At 47.2% G+C, this 24675-nt stretch overlaps 1 pseudogene; it reads right to left on the bottom strand.

The window, feature by feature from the left end:
* LOC115176456 (chloride channel protein 1-like) overlaps window positions 1-24675 on the bottom strand; it is a 50606-nt pseudogene that overhangs the window by 19414 nt on the left and 6517 nt on the right.

Here is a 24675-nt window from a genome sequence, read left to right as displayed (position 1 = left end):
TAGGAAGCAGGGAGGAGGACAAAGTCAGTCACACACTTGAAGTAGAAGTTGCCCTTCTCCAGTCCCCACAGATCTAGGATCAGATTACCCTTCCCTTAATCCTAATTCTTAACCATTAGGGGGATGAGAAAATACCTGATCAGTGGTTGGGAAAATCTCCTGCAACTCACAGAGACAAAGAGCACAGAGCACAGAGGTAGACCCACCATACACATGATCTGCGTAGACATGGACAATTTGCTCTGACTTGAATTCTCAACTGGGGCACATTGTATCAGCAAAGATGAATCATGTTACAATTGCTATGTTTGACAGTTGACCAGCCTCCATAAAGGGAAAATGTTGAGGAGTTGAGTACATTTGTCGAGGAGTTGAGTAAATCGTTTCTGTCCCACAAGGGGTGGAGGAGAAAACACGACAGAAGATGATTTATTATACTACTCACTGGGAGAGGAGACAGAAAGGAGGAGAGGGGGAGGGGAGATACGGTAAGGGAGGAAATTAAGGAAAGAGAGGAAGAGGAAGGGAAGAAGCAGAGAGATAAAAAGAGGGTGAGAATAGATACAGAGAGAGAGTTAGAGAAAGAGGTCAGAGGTCAGAGAGAGAGGTCAGAGAGAGAGTTAGAGAAAGAGATCAGAGAGAGAGAGAGAAAGGTCAGAGAGATAGAGAGCAAAAGAGGTCAGAGAGAGAGAGAAAGAGGTCAGAGAGAGAGAGAGAGAGAGAGAGAGAGAGAGAGAGAGAAAGAGGTCAGAGAGAGGGCGAGAGAGCAAAAGAGAAAGAGCAAGAGAGAGAGAAAGGGATGGAGGGAGGGAGGGACAGGGGAGAGAGAAAGAGAGCAAGAGAGGAAGTCAGAGAGAGAGAGAGATAATACTAGTAATTGGAGGAGGAGAGGAGTAGGTTCACCTCTTTCCCCACGGGCATGCCACTGCCCAGGCCGGTGGTCAGCCCGATGACTTTGGCCACAAAGGCTTTAAGAGTTAGATACTCCTTCAACACCACCCCTCGCAGAATGGTCTTCAGCTCAGGAATACCAGAACCTACATGAGACAGAACAACAGAGAGAATGTTGGAGAAAAGAGTGATTGATAGGTAGATCCTGGAAACAGAGCAGTTATATCCCACTTATGTACTTTTGGGCAACCAGGTGGGAGAAAGAGATGGAGATAAGGAGAGCAACACTATGTTCAGTACCTACCTATGGCCTGAGGGGCGACTATGTTGCAGAAGAGGGAGGCGAACATGACGAGGACCATGGGGTAGACGACCCAGGCCAGGTACTGGATCAGGACATTCCCCCTCAGCTCCCCGTGCATCCACTTATACGCTGGGAGAGGGGAGAGAGGAGTAGGAGGAGGAGGAGGAGGAAGAGGGGAGAGAGGAGGAGGAGGAAGAGGGGAGAGAGGAGTAGGAGTAGGAGGAGGAGGAGGAGGAAGAGGGGAGAGAGGAGGAGGAGGAAGAGGGGAGAGAGGAGGAGGAGGAAGAGGGGAGAGAGGAGGAGGAGGAAGAGGGGAGAGAGGAGGAAGAGGGGAGAGAGGAGTAGGAGGAGGAGGAGGAGGAGGAGGAGGAAGAGGGGAGAGAGGAGGAGGAGGAAGAGGGGAGAGAGGAGGAAGAGGGGAGAGAGGAGGAGGAGGAGGAGGAGGAGGAGGAGGAAGAGGGGAGAGAGGAGGAGGAGGAAGAGGGGAGAGAGGAGGAAGAGGGGAGAGAGGAGTAGGAGGAGGAGGAGGAGGAGGAGGAAGAGGGGAGAGAGGAGGAGGAGGAAGAGGAAGAGGAAGAGGAAGAAGAGGGGAGAGTGGAGCAGTGGGTTACACTCTTAGAAAAAAAAGGTTCTATCTAGAACCTAAAACAGTTCTTCAGCTGTCCCCATAGGAGAACCCTTTGAAGATCCCTTTTTGATTCCAGGTAGAGTAAAACCCTTTCCACACAGGGTTCTATATGGAACCAAAAGGGTTATACTTGAAACCAAAAAGGGTTCAACCTGGAACCAAAAAGGGTTCTTCTATGGGGACAACCAAAGAACCCTTTTGGATCCTTTTTTCTGTGTGTAGCGCAGGGAAGAGCAGGGAAGAGTGTAGAGCAGGGAAGAGTGTAGAGCAGGGAAGAGTGTAGAGCAGGGAAGAGCAGGGAAGAGTGTAAGAGCAGGGAAGAGTGTAGAGCAGGGAAGAGCAGGGAAGAGTGTAGCGCAGGGAAGAGTGTAGAGCAGGGAAGAGTGTAGAGCAGGGAAGAGCAGGGAAGAGTGTAGAGCAGGGAAGAGTGTAGAGCAGGGAAGAGTGTAGAGCAGGGAAGAGCAGGGAAAAGCAGGGAAGAGCAGGGAAGAGTGTGAAGCAGGGAAGAGCAGGGAAGAGTGTAGAGCAGGGAAGAGTGTACAGTCGTGGCCAAACGTTTTGAGAATGACACAAATATTAATTTCCACAAAGTTTGCTGCTTCAGTGTCTTTAGATATTTTTGTCAGATGTTACTATGGAATACTTAGGTATAATTACAAGCATTTCATAAGTGTCAAAGGCTTTTATTGACAATTACATGAAGTTGACGCAAAGAGTCATTATTTGCAGTGTTGACCCTTCTTTTTCAAGACCTCTGCAATCCGCCCTGTCATGCTGTCAATTAACTTCTGGGCCACATCCTGACTGATGGCAGCCCATTCTTGCATAATCAATGCTTGGAGTTTGTCAGAATTTGTGGGTTTTTGTTTGTCTACCCGCCTCTTGAGGATTGACCACAAGTTCTCAATGGGATTAAGGTCTGGGGAGTTTCCTGGCCAAACTGAAGCAGCAGACTTTGTGAAAATTAATATTTGCGTCATTCTCAAAACTTTTGGCCACGACTGTAGAGCAGGGAAGAGTGCATAGCAGGGAAGGTCAACATCTATACATCTATACATTTCAACATCATCTTCACAGTGACCGTACGTACATATCCCAACCAGAAGCCATGGATTACAGGCAACATCCTCACTGAGCTAAAGGCTAGAGTTGCTGCTTTCAAGGAGCGGGACACTAATCCAGATGCTTAGAAGAAATGCCACTACGTCCTCCGACGAACCACCAAACAGGCAATACAGGACTAAGATCGAATCCTACTACACTGGCTCTGACGCTCGTCGGATGTGGCATAGTACATCACTGGTGACGAACTCCCTTCCATCCAGAACCTCTATACCAGACGGTGTCAGAGGAAGGCCCCAAAAATTGTCAAAGACTCCAGCCACCAAGTCATAGACTGTTCTCTCTGCTACCGCACTGCAAGCGGTACCGGAGCACCAAGTCTGGGACCAAAAGGCTCCTGAACAGCTTCTAACCCGAAAGCCATAAGACTGCTGAACAGTTAATCAAATGGCTTCCCAGACTATTTACATTGACCCCCTTTATTATTTATTTACAGTTTTTTTTACATTGACTCTTGCACTGGCTAAATGTACACTCACTAGACTCTACCCACACACTCACACATACTACACTGACACTCCAACACACACACACACACACACACACACACACACACACACACACACACACACACACACACACATACAAACATATTGACACCACACACACACACACACTCACACATAGATGCACTTTCATACTCTTCACATACACTGCTGCTACTCTGTTTATTATATATCCTGATTGCCTAGTCACTTTTACCCCTACCTACCTGTACATACAGTACTACCTTGATGACCTCAACTACCTGGTCGCCCTGCACATTGACTTGGCACTGGAACTCCTTGTATTTGGCCTCGCTATTGTTCTCATTGTCTTATAATTTCCTTTTTTATTCAGCAAATATGTATCTTACTTTTTAACTCTGTAATTTTAGGATTGGGCACGTAAGTAAGTATTACACTGTAAAGTCTACACCTGTGGTATTCTGTGCATCTGACTAATAACATTTTATTTGACTTTATTTGACTTACCTAGGGGGTAGGGCCAGAGGGTTGACTTGGAATTGGGTAGCAGGCCTAAATTGAGGTCAAATAACTTATGATATTGATCATCTGTTTTTATCCTGTCTTGTATGGCCATCTAGTGAGGGTACCTGGCCTGCTGCAGCCACAGTGGATTATGGGGACTGTAGTCATGTACCTTGTAAGCTCTTGGCACTGGTGTAGTCCATGCTCCAGCTGACCAGGGCCATGGTGAGTCCCAGCAGCACCAGGAAGATCCAGTCCTCCCCCAGCTTGGTCACGATGTACCGCTGTATACGAGCCACACAGTCTGGAACAACACAATAAGCTAAATTACTGTATGTGTTTAGGCCTCAATATAACTTTTACCAGGGGTTATTTACAGTGATGTAGCTAGAACTAGTCCTTGTCTCTCACCTTGGCATTTGGAGTAGGGGCGGGGCTTCTTTGTGGAGGAGGTGTGGCTGAGATATGACTCCATGGTGACTGTGTTGTGATGTCGTTGGCCATGCCCCCGTCTGGCGTTGACAAGGTTGTTTTCTCCTTTCTGCCTTCTCCATTGTCTCTCTGTCAGCAGCCGTGTGGCTTCCCGCCTGGCTAAGCTACCGAGTTGTTCCCTGTACTCCCCGTAGAGCTGGGCAGAGGAAAGACTACATTACCCAGGAAGTAATGTTGAATCTACATTATATTACCCAGCTGTCCCATGGACCTGGACAGAGCAGGATACTACATATAATTACCAAGATCAGTAGATCTTACCAGAGATAGAACAAAGACTATATAGTATTACCCAGAAACCCTTGCAGTTTCCTGGACAGAGCAGACTTCATTACCCAGAAAGCCTTCTAGTTCTCTTCATTACCAAGAGGCTCCCTAGAATCAGAGGAAATTAAAAGGGGGATCATAAAATGGAGTGGTGGAGAAAACTGAATCCGGCACAGTGGGATAGCTGGAGATAACGAGGTAGAGAGGGAATGTGCAGCGTGTCTGTAAGGGATACACACCAACCTGAATACCCTGCCGCAGGCCAGAAATAGACAAAACGGGCCAAGAGATTGGAAAAACCCCTCCCTGAGTGGAAACTGGGCTGGACAGGAGCCAGGTTGCCAGAGGAAGAGATCCCAGGAAGACAGAACATGCCACACCTTCCTCTTCTAACACGCATGCACGCATGTACTCAGGCACGCACGCACGCATGCACGCACACAGACAGACAGACAGACAGACAGACAGACAGACAGACAGGCAGGCAGGCAGGCAGACAGGCAGACAGGCAGACAGACAGACAGACAGACAGACAGACAGACAGACAGACAGACAGACAGACAGACAGACAGACAGACAGACCCAGGAAGGTTGATACACTTAGAAGCTGCTCTAGGATCAGCTTTCATCACCCCACTGCTAATTAACCTACACAGGCTATAAAACACACCTGGCCTTTGACCTGTGCTTCAAGACAATCACTAAGTTGCAACGCATGAGTCTAAATCAGTGGAAGAACTAAACAACTGGCGCCAGACAGTCCTGTATCAGGTTCTCACAGGAGAGGAAAGCTGAGGCAACCAACCAACCAGGAGGCCTACTGACAACCATGTCAGGTGATACCAGAGTTGTGGTCAAATCCAATTTGATTTGATAGGAGAATTTACATTGAATTCAATTCAAATTTCAACAATCTTCAAGTTTGGACTGTTGGAATTAGAATTTAATTGAAATTGTAAAAACATTTCATCATTAGAAATGAATATGAATTCAATGTTTGTACATTTCCCAGTTAAAGTACAAAATTGACAGCATGATTTGTTTGAAATAATTTCAACTTGTATTTCTAGATTTCCAGTATAGCTAAACTGTTAAATTGGAACGAATTAATTTGGAATTGGAATTCAAAGACTGACCTGGAATTTGTGGAATTAACCGGAACCCTGGCTGATACAGGTGCAAATGTTGTTCATTTCAAAACTGCTTTGTATATTTATGCATAGAAAAAGCATTAACGTTGTGACACTCTAGTGATTTGTGTTTCACTGTTTACCCACCTCACCTGTGTTTGTAATCTGTTTCTAGGGGCAAATGTCTAGGCTAATTTGAGGGATTCATTTTTTGTGAACAATAAACGGTCAACAACAATACCGCTGAACTGCCTTGTGCAATGGTTCACCTTGGTTTAACCTCTCTTGACTCATTCCCCATAGGGACCCTTCCCTATACCCTAATAGGGTGATGGAATTACAGGCTATAGTGAGGCTGGTGTTAAACACATCTAATGTTGCCCACTGTTCTTGAACACACCTCTTAAAAGTTATTTTGATGTTTTTAAAGTCCTATAGCAAATGTTACTGCAAGTGAGCAAGCTACCTCTACTATCTGTTCATTCCTATTCAAAACAACGCTGTATTATATCCAGAGGCTTATGGACTGCCATGCAACAAGCATTTACTCAATTGTTTTCATTCTGACACTTACACTGTAATAGCTGTACTAACAGTGGATCTATAATTAATTAAGATAAAAAACAAGTAAAACACTGATGTCTTGCCAGGGCAAGCTGACTTAAATGGTCCCTCTCTTGAGGAAGCAATAGACATTATGCTGTATTGATCACATGAACATACAGTAAGTACACATACTTTTGATCCCCTAAAACGGGGGACGAAGTACAAAAAGTTCTGTTCTTTTTACACTGTTCAGCGGATATGGATGAAAACACCCTCATATTAAAGCTGACAGTCTGCACTTTAACCTCCTAGTAATTGTATCATTTCAAATCCAAAGTGCTGGAGTACAGAGCCAAAACAACAGAAAATGTGCTACTGTCCCAATACTTTTGGAGCTCACTGTATAACCCCTCAAACGATACATACGCATTTAACAGCTTAAGATAAATATATAATGTTGTTGCATACAGTACCTGTTCTGTGTCTGCTTTCTTGGGCATTCTTTAATGGGACTGTTCTCTCCCTGTCCTACAGTTTTATATGTGACTGTAATACCAGGTCAACACTAAACATTAACAACACAACACTATCAATCTGGGATGAACAAACAGGCAGGACTGGCAAAAAAAGAGGAACCTGGGGAGTGATGACAAAAATGAGAGGGGGAGACAGAGGGTGAGAGACAGACAGTACGATAGATCGAAAGATAAGACACGGAATGAAAGAATGAATAATCAACCACAGGGAGAAAAGAAAGTGTCATCATCACAGTATCTCTCTAGAGAAAGAAAGAGAGAGATAAAGAAAGAGAGACAGCGTGAGAGAGTCTGAGAACTGTGATACATCTATTACTGAGAGCCTGTCACTCTCCATCTGTCAGCCTGTGTTTGTCCTGTGTCACTGTGTGACCCTGTGTGTGGAGTCATACACTGTACACTCCATTCAATACACTGATAACACATTCACTACTGTTCCACACACATACTCACCATGCTAAAGGACTCAATACGCACAGAGCCAGAGAGAAACTAGCTCAGGGTTTAATCCTACCTATTTAAAAAAATGTTTTTATGAAATACATACAAGTGGTATCCAAGAAACACTAACATCAAAGGCAACCTGATGTGGGAGTTGTAAGGACCTCAACTAGACGTTTAACAGTCAATCACCATGTACATCAATAACAACACTGAACGGAAGGAAGAGAGGAGGTATAGAACAGCTTAGAATAAACGAGGAAGACACTTTCTAATGACTTTAGGGAGGGGAGAGCAGGAGAGATGGAAAGAGAAGTAGAGAGAGAGAAAGAGAGAGGTAGAGAGGGTAGAGAGCGACTCGGGGAGAGAGACAGAGGGGGGTGTAGAGAGAGACTCAGGGAAATTTATTTTTGATACTGTCGCAAAGCTAACTAAAAAGCAGCATTCGCAAATGGAGGATGGCTTTCACTTCAGCAGTAATACATTTATGAACTTCTTTGAGGAAAAGATCATGATCATTAGAAAGCAAATTACGGACTCCTCTTTAAATCTGGGTATTCCTCCAAAGCTCCATTGTCCTGAGTCTGCACAACTCTGCCAGGACCTAGGATCAAGGGAGATACTAAAGTGTTTTAGTACTATATCTCTTGACACAATGATGAAAATAATCATGGCCTCCAAACCCTCAAGCTGCATACTGGACCCTATTCCAACTAAACTACTGAAAGAGCTGCTTCCTGTGCTTGGCCCTCCTATGTTGAACATAATAAACGGCTCTCTATCCACCGGATGTGTACCAAGCTCACTAAAAGTGGCAGTAATAAAGCCTGTCTTGAAAAAGCAGAATCTTGACCCAGAAATTATAAAAAACTATCAGCCTATATCGAATCTTCCATTCCTCTCAAAAATCTTAGAAAAAGCTGTTGCACAGCAACTCACTGCCTTCCTGAAGACAAACAATGTATACGAAACGCTTCAGTCTGGTTTTAGACCCCATCATAGCACTGAGACTGCACTTGTGAAGGTGGTAAATGACCTTTTAATGACGTCAGACCGAGGCTCTGCATCTGTCCTCGTGCTCCTAGATCTTAGTGCCGCTTTTGATACCATCGATCACCACATTCTTTTGGAGAGATTGGAAACCCAAATTGGTCTACATGGACAAGTTCTGGCCTGGTTTAGATCTTATCTGTCGGAAAGATATCAGATTATCTCTGTGAATGGTTTGTCCTCTGACAAATCAATTGTAAATTTCGGTGTTCCTCAAGGTTCCGTTTTAGGACCACTATTGTTTTCACTATATATTTTACCTCTTGGGGATGTCATTCGAAAACATAATGTTAAATTTCACTGCTATGCGGACGACACACAGCTGTACATTTCAATGAAACATGGTGAAGCCCCAAAATTGCCCTCGCTAGAAGCCTGTGTTTCAGACATAAGGAAGTGGATGGCTGCAAACTTTCTACTTTTAAACTCGGACAAAACAGAGATGCTTGTTCTAGGTCCCAAGAAACAAAGAGATCTTCTGTTCAATCTGACAATTAATCTGGATGGTTGTACAGTCATCTCAAATAAAACTGTGAAGGACCTCGGCGTTACTCTGGACCCTGATCTCTCTTTTGAAGAACATATCAAGACTGTTTCAAGGACAGCTTTTTTCCATCTACGTAACATTGCAAAAATCAGAAACTTTCTGTCCAAAAATGACGCAGAAAAATGTATCCATGCTTTTGTTACTTCTAGGCTGGACTACTGCAATGCTCTACTTTCCGGCTACCCGGATAAAGCACTAAACAAACTTCAGTTAGTGCTAAATACGGCTGCTAGAATCCTGACTAGAACCAAAAAATTAGATCATATTACTCCAGTGCTAGCCTCCCTACACTGGCTTCCTGTTAAGGCAAGGGCTGATTTCAAGGTTTTACTGCTAACCTACAAAGCATTACATGGGCTTGCTCCTACCTATCTTTCCGATTTGGTCCTGCCGTACATACCTACACGTACGCTACGGTCACAAGACGCAGGCCTCCTAATTGTCCCTAGAATTTCTAAGCAAACGGCTGGAGGTAGGGCTTTCTCCTATAGAGCTCCATTTTTATGGAATGGTCTGCCTACCCATGTGAGAGACGCAGACTCAGTCTCAACCTTTAAGTCTTTACTGAAGACTTATCTCTTCAGTAGGTCCTATGATTAAGTATAGTCTGGCCCAGGAGTGTGAAGGTGAACGGAAAGGCTGGAGCAACGAACCGCCCTTGCTGTCTCTGCCTTGCCGGTTCCCCTCTTTCCACTGGGATTCTCTGCCTCTAACCCTATTACAGGGGCTGAGTCACTGACTTACTGGTGTTCTTCCATGCCGTCCATGGGAGGGGTGCGTCACTTGAGTGGGTTGAGTCACTGACGTGGTCTTCCTGTCTGGGTTGGCGCCCCCCCCCTTGGGTTGTGCCATGGCGGAGATCTTTGTGGGCTATACTCGGCCTTGTCTTCGGACGGTAAGTTGGTGGTTGTAGACATCCCTCTAGTGGTGTGGGGGCTGTGCTTTGGCAAAGTGGGTGGGGTTATATCCTGCCTGTTTGGCCCTGTCCGGGGGTATCATCGGATGGGGCCACAGTGTCTTCTGATCCCTCCTGTCTCAGCCTCCAGTATTTATGCTGCAGTAGTTTATGTGTCGGGGGGCTAGGGTCAGTCTGTTACATCTGGAGTATTCTCTGGTCTTATCCGGTGTCCTGTGTGAATTTAAATATGCTCTCTCTAATTCTCTCTTTCTCTCTTTCTTTCTTTCTTTCTCTCGGAGGACCTGAGCCCTAGGACCATGCCTCGGGACTACCTGGCATGATGACTCCTTGCTGTCCCCAGTCCACCTGGCCATGCTGCTGCTCCAGTTTCAACTGTTCTGCCTGCGGCTACGGAACCCTGACCTGTTCACCGGACGTGCTTGTTGCACCCTCGACAACTACTATGATTATTATTATTTGACCATGCTGGTCATTTATGAACATTTTAACATCTTGACCATGTTCTGTTATAATATCCACCCGGCACAGCCAGAAGAGGACTGGCCACCCCTCATCGCCTGGTTCCTCTCTAGGTTTCTTCCTAGGTTTTTAGCCTTTCTAGGGAGTTTTTCCTAGGGAGTTTTTCCTAGCCACCGTGCTTCTTTCACATGCATTGCTTGCTGTTTGGGGTTTTAGGCTGGGTTTCTGTACAGCACTTTGAGATTTCAGCTGATATATGAAGGGCTATATAAATAAATTTGATTTGATTTGAGAGAGAGACAGACAAAGAGAGAATCAGGGAGAGAGTGAGAGGGGTAAAGAGAGACTCAAGGAGAGAGTGTGTGTGTGAGAGAGAGAGAGAGAGAGAGAGAGAGGGGGGTAGAGAGAGACGCAGGGAGAGAGAATGAGAGAGAGAGAGAAAGAGAGAGAGAGAGAGAGAGAGATAATATATTTCACTTGATTTGGCAGTGTAAACATATTTTTTCCATGCCAATAAAGCCCCTTGAATTTAATTGAGAGATAGAGAGCGAGAGATAGAGATAGAGAGAGAGAGAGAGACAGACAGACAGACAGACAGACAGACAGACAGACAGACAGACAGACAGACAGACAGGGGTAGAGAGAGACTCACAGAGAGAGTGAGAGCTGCTAACAGATTCAGAGAGTGAAGGGCAAGGTGACATTCAGAGTTAATTAAAAAATAATAATAACCACAGATTCCTGGGTCCCTGGTGAGTGTGTGTCTGTGTGGTTCCCCATGTCCTAATCTCTGTATCTGTCCGTCAGTGACTGGGTCAGATTATATTATTAACCTTGTGTCCCAAGACAGGGCTATATTGTCAGGGCTGACCACACACACACACACACACACACACACACACACACACACACACACACACACACACACCGCACACACCGCACACACCGCACACACAGAACACATGGGTAATCTATAATACCAAGGTAAGGGAAACCCACCCCTGTATAAAATCATTGGCTCCAATAACAGCACTCCCATATCAATTCAGAGCATCCCATATCAATTCAGAGCATAGGATATCTCCTATAAGGGTAAAACCACACTGTTTTAGGACATCCCCTATAAGGATAACCACACTGTTTAGGACTTCATCTACAAGGATAACCACACTGTTTTAGGACATCCCCTATAAGGATAACCACACTGTTTTAGGACTTCGCCTATAAGGATAACCACACAGTTTTAGGACATCCCCTATAAGTGTAAAACCACACTGTTTTAGGACATCCCCTATAAGGGTAAAATATCACCGTTTTAGGACATCCCCTATCAGGATTACCACACTGTTTTAGGACATCGCCTATAAGGATAACCACACTGTTTTTAGGACATCCCCTATAAGGGTAAAACCACACTGTTTTAGGACATCCCCTATAAGGATAACCACACTGTTTTAGGACATCCCTGTAATGCTTAGGCGTAGTGGAGGAGGAATCAGACGCAGGAAGCAGCGACACAGGTGATGGCTTTTAATGAGCGACACAGCAAAAACACCTGCCACCCCAAATAGCGAACTCAGCGCACACAAAACTCAAAGTGCCCCAAACACAGGGGACAAAACACAGTGAGCGTAAACCCACACACTAGCGCTAAATACAATACAGCGCGTAACAAAGCAACCAACAGAGAAACAATCCCGCACAAAGAGCAGGCGGGTCAACTAGCTAATATAGCCCCGCTAATCAACCCAACTAAGGACAGGTGCAAACAATAACAGAAAGGGGAAAACAAAAAGGAATCAGTGGCAGCTAGTAGGCTGGTGACGACGACCGCCGAGCGCCACCCGAGCAGGAGGGGGCGCCACCTTCGGTGGGAGTCGTGACAGTACCCCCCCCCCCGACGCGCGGCTCCTGCAGCGCGCCGACACCGGCCTCGAGGGCGACCCGGGGGCGAGGCGCAGGGTGATCCGGGCGGAGGCGATGGAAATCCTTCAACATGGATGGGCCTATGACATCCTCCGCCGGCACCCAGCACCTCTCCTACGGACCGTACTCCTCCCAGTCCATGAGGTACTGCAGGCCCCTCACCCGGCGTCTCGAGTCCAGAATGGCCCGTATGCTGTACGCCGGGGACCCCCGATGTCCAGAGAGGGTGGAGGGACCTCCGGCACCTCACCTTCCTGTAGGGGACCAGCTACCACCGGCCTGAGGAGAGACACATGAAACGAGGGGTTAATACGGTAATAGGAAGGGAGTTGTAACCGATAACACACCTCGTTTATCCTCCTCAGGACTTTGAAGGGCCCCACACATTGCGGCCCCAGCTTCCGGCAGGGCAAGCGGAGGGGCAGGTTCCGGGTCGAGAGCCAGACCCTGTCCCCACGGGTGCCTCACTGTGGTGGCGGTCAGCACTCCTCTTCTGCCGTCCACTGGCTTCCTTCAGGGATTCCTGGACGGCTCTCCAGGTCTCCTTGGAGCGCTGTACCCATTCCTCCACCGCAGGAGCCTCGGTCTGGCTCTGGTGCCAAGGTGCCATGACCGGCTGGTAACCCAAAACACACTGAAAGGGTGACAGGTTAGTAGAGGAGTGACGAAGTGAGTTCTGGGCTAACTCCGCCCAAGGAATGTACCTCGCCCACTCCCCTGGCCGGTCCTGGCAATACGACCTCAGAAACCTGCCCACCTCCTGGTTCACCCTCTCCGCCTGCCCATTACTCTTGGGGTGATAACCGGAGTTCAAACTGACCGAGACCCCCAGCCGCTCCATAAACGCCTTTCAGATCCTGGATGTGAACTGGGAACCTCGATCAGAGACAATGTCCTCCGGCACTCCGTAGTGCCGGATGACGTGGGTAAATAGGGCCTCCGCAGTCTGCAGGGCCGTAGGGAGACCGGGCAACGGGAGGAGACGGCAGGACTTTGAAAACTGATCCACAACCACCAGGATCGTAGTGCTCCCCTGAGACGGGGGGAGATCTGTCAGGAAGTCTACTGACAGGTGCGACCATGGCCGTTGTGGAACGGGGAGGGGCTGTAACTTCCCTCTAGGGAGATGCCTAGGAGCCTTACTCTGGGCACACACCGAACAGGAAGAGACATAGAACCTCACGTCCTTAGCCAAGGTGGGCCACCAGTACTTCCCCCTGAGACTCCACACTGTCCTCGCCACACCAGGATGACCCAAAGAGGGTAGAGTGTGCGCCCACCGAATCAATTGATCACGGACACCGAGCGGCACGTACATGCGACCCACGGGACACTGTGAATGCGCAGGTTCCAATACTAACGCCCACTCGATGTCCGAGTCCACCTCCCATACCACCGGTGCCACCAGCCTAGACGCTGGAATGATGGGAGTCGGATCGATGGGTCATAAAGACGGGACAGTGCGTCGACCCTCGTGTTCAGGGAGCCTGGTCTATAGTAAATCATGAACCTAAACCGGGCGAAGAACATGGCCCACCTTGCCTGACGCAGATTCAGTCTCCTAGCTGCCCGGATATACTCCAGATTCCGATGGTCGGTCCAGATGAGAAAGGGGTGCTCAGCCCCCTCAAGCCAGTGTCGCCACACCCTCAAGGCTTTTACCACTGCTAGCAACTCCCTGTCCCCCACATCATAGTTACGCTCCGCCGAACTGAGCTTCTTCGAAAAGAAAGCGCAGGGGCGGAGTTTCAGTGGCGTACCCGAGCGCAGTGATAGCACGGCACCCACCCCAGCCTTGGATGCGTCCACCTCCACTATGAATGCTAAGGACGGGTCCGGGTCCGGGTGCGCCAACACAGGAAGGACGGGTCCGGGTGCGCCAACACGGGTGCTTCGGTGAACAGCACCTTCAACCTCTTGAAGGCTCCGTCTGCCTCAGTCGACCACCGCAAACGCACCACCCCCACTTCAGCAGTGAGGTAATGGGAGCCGCTACCTGGCCAAAACCCCAGATAAACCTCTGGTAGTAATTGGCAAACCCTAAGAACCGCTGCACCTCCTTCACTGTGGTTGGAGTCGGCCAATTACACACGGCCTTAACGCGGTCACACTCCATCACCACCCCCGTGGTGGAAATGCGATAACCCAGGAAGGAGACGGCTCGTTTGGAGAACACACACTTCTCAGCCTTGACGTATAAGTCATGCTCCAGCAGTCTCCCAAGCATCTTGCGTACCAGGGACACATGCGCGGCGCGGGTGGCGGAATATATCAGAATATCATCGATATAAACAATCACGCCCTGCCCGTGCAGGTCCCTGAGAATCTCGTCTACAAAGGATTGAAAGACGGCTGGAGCATTCTTTAACCCATACGGCATGACGAGGTACTCATAATGGCCCGATGTGGTACTAAATGCGGTTTTCCACTCATCTCCATCCTTAATACGCACCAGGTTATACGTGCTCCTGAGATCCAGTTTTGTGAAGAATTTTGCTCCGTGAAATGATTCCACCGCCGTAGCGATAAGAGGTAGCGGGTAACTAAACCCTACCGTGATAGCATTTAGACCTCTGTAATCAATGCACAGACGCAGACCTCCCTCCTTTTTCTTCACAAAAAAGAAACTCGAGGAGGCGGGTGAGATGGAGGGCCGAATGTACCCCTGTCCCAGAGATTCCGTGACATATGTCTCCATAGCCACCGTCTCCTCCTGTGACAAGGGGTACACGTGACTCTTGGGAAGCGCAGCGTTAACCTGGAGATCTATCGCACAATCCCCCTGTCGATGAGGTGGTAATTTGGTCGCCCTCTTTTTACAAAAAGCGATTGCCAAATCAGCGAATTCAGGGGGAATGCGCATGGTGGACACCTGGTCTGGACTCTCCACCGATGTGGCACCTATGGAAACTCCTTGACACCTCCCTGAACACTCCTCGGACCACCCCTGGAGAACCCTCTGTTTCCACGAAATCCGGGGATTGTGATCAGCCAGCCAGGGGACCCCCAGCACCACCGGAAACACAGGCAAATCGATAAGAAAGAAACTAATCCGTTCCTTATGATTCCCCTGCGTTACCATATCCAGTGGAACCGTAGACTCCCTGACTAGCCCTGACCCTAATGGCCGGCTATCTAGGGAGTGCATGGGGAAGGGGGGATCTATCGGCACTCGCGGAATGCCCAGCTTAATGGCGAGTCCGCGATCCATAAAGTTCCCAGCTGTGCCTGAATCGACTAGCGCCCTATGCTGGGAAGAGGGAGAAAAATCAGAAAACAAAATTAATAAGAACATGTGACCAAAAGGGGGTTCTGGGTGAGTTTGGTGCTGACTCACCTGGGGTGACCGAGAAGTGTTCTGCCTGCCCTTTCGACTCCCAGACTGACTCCTCCAGCACCGGTTGGCCGTGTGTCCTCTCCGACCACAGCTGGTGCAGGAGGAGCCAAATCCTCCGGTGCCCCTTGGCACAGCCCCCCCTAACTCCATAGGAGTAGGGGCGGGGGTGCACGGAGGTGGAACGGACAGGACCCTTTCCGAACGCCCGCGGGCAGCCAGCAGATTGTCCAGTCGGATAGACATGTCGATGAGCTCATCGAGAGAAAGAGCGGTGTCCCGACAGGCTAGCTCCCTGCGGACGTCCGCCCGGAGACTACACCGGTAATGGTCTATCAGGCCCTGTCGTTCCACCCCGCCCCAGCAGCCAAGGTCTTGAACTCCAGCACGCTCCTCGTCTCCTGCCTGAGGTGGAACAGCCGCTCACCCGCCGCTCTTCCTTCCGGAGGGTGGTCGAACATGGCCCGAAAGCGGCGGGTGAACTCTGGATAGTGGTTCCTCGCCAAGTCCGGACCATTCCAGACTGCATTGGCCCACTCCAGAGCTCGGCCCATCAGGCAGGAAACGAGGGCACTCACGCTCTCCTCTCCCGAGGGAGCAGGTCTGACGGTGGCCAGGTACAGCTCGAGCTGGAGCAGAAATCCCTGGCACCCAGCCTCCACTCCATCATACTCCCTCGGGAGCGCCAGACGAAGCGCGCCAGAGCCAGACGCAGTGGGAGGTGCGGGATTCTGTAATGCTTAGGCGTAGTGGAGGAGGAATCAGACGCAGGAAGCAGCGACACAGGTGATGGCTTTTAATGAGCGACACAGTAAAAACACCTGTCACCCCAAATAGCGAACTCAGCGCACACAAAAATCAAAGTGCCCCAAACACAGGGGACAAACACAGTGAGCGTAAACCCACGCACTAGCGCTAAATACAATACAGCGCGTAACAAAGCAACCAACAGAGAAACAATCCCGCACAAAGAGCAGGCGGGTCAACTAGCTAATATAGCCCCGCTAATCAACCCAACTAAGGACAGGTGCAAACAATAACAGAAAGGGGAAAACAAAAAGGAATCAGTGGCAGCTAGTAGGCTGGTGACGACGACCGCCGAGCGCCACCCGAGCAGGAGGGGGCGCCACCTTCGGTGGGAGTCGTGACAATCCCATATAAGGATAATTACATTGTTTTTAGGACATCCCCTATAAGAGTAAAACCACACTGTTTTAGGACATCCCCTATAAGGGTAAAACCACACTGTTTTAGGACATCACCTATAAGGATAACCACACTGTTTTAGGACATCCCCTATAAGGGTAAAACCACACTGTTTTATGACATCCCCTATAAGGGTAAAACCACACTGTTTTAGGACATCCCCTATAATGATAAAACCACACTGTTTTAGGATATCCCCTATAAGGATAACCACACTGATTTATAACATCCCCTATAAGGATAATTACACTGTTTTAGGACATCCCCTATAAGGGTAAAACCACACTGTTTTAGGACATCCCCTATAAGGATAACCACACTGTTTTAGGACATCCCCTATAAGCACCCGGTTTTAGGACATCCCCTATAAGGATAACCACACTGTTTTAGGACATCCCCTATAAGGGTAAAACCACACTGTTTTTAGGACATCCCCTATAAGGGTAAAACCACACTGTTTTAGGACATCCCCTATAAGGATAACCACACTGTTTTATAACATCCCCTATAAGGATAACCACACTGTTTTATAACATCCCCTATAAGGGTAATTACACTGTTTTAGGACATCCCCTATAAGGATAACCACACTTTTTTAGGACATCCCCTATAAGGGTAAAGCCACACTGTTTTAGGACATCCCCTATAAGGGTAAAACCATACTATTTTAGGACTTCCCCTATAAGGATAACCACACTGTTTTAGGACATCCCCTACAAGGATGACCACACTGTTTTAGGACATCCCCTACAAGGATGACCACACTGTTTTAGGACATCCCCTATAAGGGTAAAACCACACTGTTTTAGGACATCCCCTATAAGGGTAAAACCACACTGTTTTAGGACATCCCCTATATGGGTAAAACCACACTGTTTTAGGACATCCCCTAAATGGGTAAAACCACACTATTTTAGGACATCCCCTCTATGGGTAAAATCATACTATTTTAGGACTTCCCCTATAAGGATAACCACACTGTTTTAGGACATCCCCTACAAGGATGACCACACTATTTTAGGACTTCCCCTATAAGGATAGCCACACTGTTTTAGGACATCCCCTATAAGGGTAAAACCATACTATTTTAGGACTTCCCCTATAAGGATAACCACACTGTTTTAGGACATCCCCTATATGGGTAAAACCACACTATTTTAGGACTTCCCCTATAAGGATAGCCACACTGTTTTAGGACATCCTTAAGAGTCAATGTTTCATGCACAATAGTTTAAAGATAATATTCCAAACTCTGTGCAGTATCTCTTTGCACATGTCTTAAACACAATGTACATTTGTTCTTTAGTTGATTGACTGCAATATTGATTTCCTTAAGACATTGATATGTCAAGCCGTTTAAATTGAGAACATAAACATTTTTGAGAACACAAATTGAGACCACTTGGCCACGTAAATAAATAAGTAACATTTTAACATAAACAATGTCAATATGACCTCACAATAATTTGCAATTATGTGATGTTATAACATAATAAAGAAACATAAATATTACTAGTAAAATATCAATATCACTAAAGGTCGTACCAGATTCTGGTCTAAGTTCAGACCTGTCTCAAAAGTGTTGATGCACTCCTGCATCTTCCTTCCTCTCTTCTCAGGTGCTGTGTGATGTCACTCTGTCCTTCCTCTCTTCTCAGGTGCTGTGTGATGTCACTCTGTCCTTCATCTCTTCTCAGGTGCTGTGTGATGTCACTCTGTCCTTCCTCTCTTCTCAGGTGCTGTGTGATATCACTCTGTCCTTCATCTCTTCTCAGGTGCTGTGTGATGTCACTCTGTCCTTCCTCTCTTCTCAGGTGCTGTGTGATGTCACTCTGTCCTTCCTCTCTTCTCAGGTGCTGTGTGATGTCACTCTGTCCTTCCTCTCTTCTCAGGTGCTGTGTGATGTCACTCTGTCCTTCCTCTCTTCTCAGGTGCTGTGTAATGTCACTCTGTCCTTCCTCTCTTCTCAGGTGCTGTGTGATGTCACTCTGTCCTTCATCTCTTCTCAGGTGCTGTGTGATGTCACTCTGTCCTTCCTCTCTTCTCAGGTGCTGTGTGATGTCACTCTGTCCTTCTTCTCTTCTCAGGTGCTGTGTGATGTCACTCTGTCCTTCCTCTCTTCTCAGGTGCTGTGTAATGTCACTCTGTCCTTCCTCTCTTCTCAGGTGCTGTGTGATGTCACTCTGTCCTTCTTCTCTTCTCAGGTGCTGTGTGATGTCACTCTGTCCTTCATCTCTTCTCAGGTGCTGTGTGATGTCACTCTGTCCTTCATCTCTTCTCAGGTGCTGTGTAATGTCACTCTGTCCTTCCTCTCTTTTCAGGTGCTGTGTGTTGTCACTCTGTCCTTCATCTCTTCTCAGGTGCTGTGTGATGTCACTCTGTCCTTCATCTCTTCTCAGGTGCTGTGTGATGTCACTCTGTGTTTCATCTCTCTGATATACACTGTATATAACCTCTATCTGGATGTTACATCTGTCCTTTCTGTCCTTTAAGACATCCCTGTAATAGTGACTGTACCTGCCTTCTTGTTGTCCAAGGGGAGGTAGTACAGTAGGAGAAAGGGGTGGAGGTTGATAGACACTTAAGGGTTGACAATAGGTTGTCAACAGCTATTCATTCTCCTAGGTCTATTCCCTATAAGCCAGTCGGCCAATCAGCCCAGGAGACTCCAGCTATCCAGTCCAAGATCATAAAACTAACTAGGGACCCCTCGCAGGGAATGGAAGTGGTAGTGATTTAATACCTGGCACTAACGCTATGTTAAACCTGCTTTATCGGGTGGAATGGGATTAGGTTTGTAGTATTGTACTTTGACGATGTCAGATATGGAAACTAATTTGTGACTGACAGTACTGGAAATATAATGTATCAAATCAAATCAGATTTTTATTTGTTACATATGCCGAATACAACAGGTGTAGACCTTACCTTGAAATGCTTACTAACAAGTCCTTAACCAACAATGCAGCTCAAGAAATAAACGAAGGCAAAACAAATTCTAATCAATCAAAAAGTAGCAAAATTAATGTACATAACAATAATGAGGCTATATATAGTGGGTACCGGTCCGAGTCAATGTGCGGGGGTACAGGTGTGTCGAGGTAATTTGTAAAGTGACTATGCATAGATAATAAACAGCAAGTAGCAGCAGTGTAAAAACAAAGGGAGGGGGGAGGTGAATGTAAATAGTCCAGGTGGCCATTTGATTAGTTGTTCAGCAGTCTAATGGCTTGGGGATAGAAGCTGTTAATGAGCATTTTGGTCCTAGACTTAGCGCTCCGGTACCGCTTGGCACTCCAAGTTTTTTCCTCTGGTTGCACATGTGACATGCTAGTAGAAATGAGGTAAAACGGATTTAAGTTTGCCTCTCTTAAAGTCCCCGGCAACTGGATGAGCATTTTCTTGTTTGCTTATGTCCTTATACAGCTTGTTGAGTGCGGTAAATTGACGGCTACGAAAAAAATAGATGAGAACTCTCTTGGTAGATAGTGTGGTCTACAGCTTATCATGATGTATTCTACCTCAGGCGAGAAATACCTTGAGATTTCTTTAATACTAGACAATAGACACACACCGCCGCCCCTCGTCTTACCAGACGTAGCTGCGCTGTCCTGCCGAAACACAGACAAGCCAGCCAGCTCTATATTATCCGCGGCGTCGTTCAGCCAAGTCTCAGTGAAACATAAGATATTATTTGATTTGATTTGAGTTAGGATTTGTGACTGACAGTACTGGAAATATAATATATGCATACAAAGGTACAGATGTACAAGGTAAAGTACCGTACACACCTATTGGGATGTTCTCTCCATCTCTCAAAACAATCTGGCCTATTCCCCCTCCTCCCTTTCATCCCCCCCAAACTTTCCCTCTCACCATCCCTCTCACCTGTCTTCCCTGTCCACCCATTAACCATCGCCTTCTGGGGTTCAATTCAGTGACTCATTGCTCACTGAGACACTTCTCCGCAAAGCTCTCTCTCTCTCTAAGATCTGTGTAATAACCTAATTAGACCATTTAGTACAGATAGTAATATAGTATTTACCAAGATATTACATGGTGAAAAAGACAAAACAGGAGACCAAAACATTCCAAACGTTTGATGGATTGTCTCTCCCATGAAGTGATATCTTCATACCAGGCTTCTCAAACTATAGCAAACTGACTGATTATAGCTTACTGACTTACAATAAATAGCCTACAGACTGACTAAAGCATACTGACTGACTATAGCCTACAGACTGACTAAAGCATACTGACTGACTACAGCCTACAGACTGACTAAAGCATACTGACTGACTATAGCCTACAGACTGACTAAAGCATACTGACTGACTACAGCCTACTGACTGACCACAGTCTACTGACCTAGACATTAGGCTACTGACTGACAATAGCCTACTGACTAACTTATCTATAGCCTACTGGCCGAGGCAATAGCTAGACCCAGACAATAGACCCAGACAATAGTCTACTGACCCAGACTATAGCCTACTGACCCAGAGAACAGCCTATTGACTGTCTTTAGCCTAATGACTGACTATAGCCTACTAACCCAGACTATAGACTACTTACCCAGACTACTGTCTACTGACCCAGACTATAGTCTACTGACCCAGACTACAGCCGACTAATCCAGACTACAGCCTACTGACTGACTATATCCTACTGACCCAGACTATAGCCTACTGACTGACTATATCCTACTGACCAACTATAGCCTACTGACCCAGACTACAGCCGACTAATCCAGACTACAGCCTACTGACTGAATATATCCTACTGACCAACTATAGCCTACTGACCCACACTACAGACTACTGACCCAGACTATAGCCTACTGAACCAGACTGTATCCTACTGACCCAGACAATAGTATACAGACTGACTATAGTCTACTGACCCAGACTACAGCCCACTGACTGACTATAGCCTACTGACTGACTAAAGCCTACTGACCCAGACTATAGCCCACAGACCAAGACCATAGTCAACTGACTGACTATAGCCTACTGACCCAGACTATAACCTACTGACCCAGATGACAGCCTACTGACCCAGACTATAACATATTAACTGACTATAGTCTACTGACCAAGACAATAGCCTACTGACCGAGACTATAGGCTACTGACTGACTATAGCCCACTGACCCAGACTATAGCCTACTGACCCAGGCTATAGCCTATTGACTGACTACAGCCTACTGACTGACTATAGCCTACTGACTGACTATAGCCTACTAACTGACTACAGCCTACTGACTGACTATAGCCTACTGACTGACTATAGCCTACTGACTGACTATAGCCTATTGACTGACTATAGGCTACTGACCCAGACTACAGCCTAATGACTGACTATAGTCTACTGAATGTCTATAGCCTACTGACTGACTACAGCCTACCTACCCGGACTATAGCCTACTTACCCGACTATAGTATACTGATTGCGGCTACAGCCTACTGACCCAGACTATAGCCTACCGACTGACTACAGCCTACTGACCCTGACTATAACCCACTGACCCAGACTATAGCCTACTTACCCGACTATAGTATACTGATTGCGGCTACAGCCTACTGACCCAGACTATAGCCTACTGACTGACTACAGCCTACTGACCCTGACTATAACCCACTAACCCAGAATATAGTCTACTGACTGACTTTAGCCCACTGACCCAGACTACAGCCTACTGACCCAGGCTATAGCCTATTGACTGACTACAGCCTACTGACTGACTACAGTCTACTGACCCAGACATTAGCCCACTGACTTACTATAGGCTATAGACTACTGACCAACTATAGCCTACCAACTATAGCCTACTAGTCTACTGACTGACTAAAGGCTACTGAATGTCTATAGACTACTAACTGACTATAGCCTACCTACCCAGACTATAGCCTACTAAACCAGACTATAGTATACTGATCCAGACTACAGGCTACTGACTGACGATAGCCTACTGAATGTTTATAGCCTACTGACTGACTATAGGCTACTGACCCAGACTACAGTTTACTGACTGGCTATAGACTACTGACTGACCATAGCCAACCTACCCAGGCTATAGCCTACTTACCCAGACTATAGTATACTGATCCAGACAACTGCCTACCGACCCAGCCTACTGACCGACTATAGCATACTGACCCAGAATATAGTCTACTGACTGACTATAGCCTACTTACCCAGACTATAGTCTACTGACCCAGACTATAATAGTCTACTGACTTAGACTACATCCTACTGACTGACTAAAGCCTACTGACCCAGACTACAATCTACTCACTGACTATAGCCAACTGACCCAGACTATAGACTACTGACCCAGACTATAGCCTACTGACCCAGACAATCTTCTACTGACTGACTATAGCCTACTGACCCAGACTATAGCCTACTGACCCAGACTATAGCCTACTGACCCAGACTATAGACTACTGACCCAGACTATAGCCTACTGACCCAGACAATCTTCTACTGACTGACTATAGCCTACTGACCCAGACTATAGCCTACTGACCCAGACTATAGACTACTGACCCAGACAATTGCCAACTGACTGACTATAGCCTACTGACCCAGACTACAGCCTACGGACCCAGAGTATAGTTTACCTACAGACAATAGCCTACTGACCCAGACAACAGCCTACAGACTGACTATAGGCTACTGACTGACTATAGCCTACTGACCCAGACCACAGTCTACTGACCCAGACTACAGCCTACTGACTGACAATAGTCTACTGACTGACTATAGCCTACCTACCCAGACTATAGCCTACTTTCCCAGACTATAGTATATACTGATCCAGACTACAGCCTACTGACTGACTATAGGCTACTTACCCAGACTACAGTCTACTGACCCAGACTACAGCCTACTGACCCAGACTACATACTACAGGCTGACTATAGACTACTTACCCAGACTATAGTCTACTAACCCAGACTATAGCCTACTTATCCAGACAACAGTCTACTGACCCAGGCTATCGCCTACTGACCCAGACTACAGCCGACAAATCCAGACTACAGCCTACTGACTGACTATAGCCTTCTGACACAGACAATAGCCTACTGACCCAGACTACAATCTACTGACTGACTATAGCCTGCTGACCCAGACTATAGCCTGCTGACCCAGACTATAGCCTACTGACCACGACTATAGGCTACTGACCCAGTTTACAGCCTACTAGCTGACTATTGTCTTCTGACCCAGACTATAAGCAACAGACTGACTATAGCCTTCTGACCCAGACTATAGCCTACTGACCCAGACTACAGTCTACAGGCTGACTATAGCTGTCACAACATCGACGGAAGGTGGCGCGCCCCTCCTCGCCCAGGCGGCGCTCGGCGGTCGTCGTTGCCGGCCTACTAGCTGCCACCGATCCTCTGTTTCATTTTCTGTTGGTTAGGTCTAGGTTAGGTACGCACCTGTTTTGTATTAGTTCATTAGTGGGGGGGTTATTTAGTCTTTCTGTGTAGGTTTGTTTTTTGTGTGTGATTATTTTACGTCAGGACTTTAGCCTGGGGAACAGGGGTTTTTCCTCTGTCTGTGTGTTTTATGCAGAGTATTTTGGGCTGCGTCCCTACACTGTGTTCGGGCTGTTTATGGGCATTTTGTATTGTCGCCCTGGCCTACCGGTTTTTGACACGTGTGGACACTTATTAAACGTATGTTCACGGACTTGTGTCTCCTGCACTTGACTTCACCCCTCCTGCTTCCTTGAGCCGCCTGACAATAGCCTACTTACCCAGACTATAGTCTACTGACCCAGACTTTAGCCGGCGGACTGACTATAGCCTACTGACTCAGACTATAGTCTACTAACTGACTATAGCCTACTGACCCAGACTATAGCCTACTGACTGACTATAGCCTACTG

This window comes from Salmo trutta, chromosome 37, assembly GCF_901001165.1.
Source record: "Salmo trutta chromosome 37, fSalTru1.1, whole genome shotgun sequence".
Lineage (NCBI taxonomy): Eukaryota > Metazoa > Chordata > Actinopteri > Salmoniformes > Salmonidae > Salmo > Salmo trutta.
The sequence above is the reverse complement of the archived record's forward strand: the minus strand, read 5'-3'. Positions and strand labels throughout refer to the sequence as shown.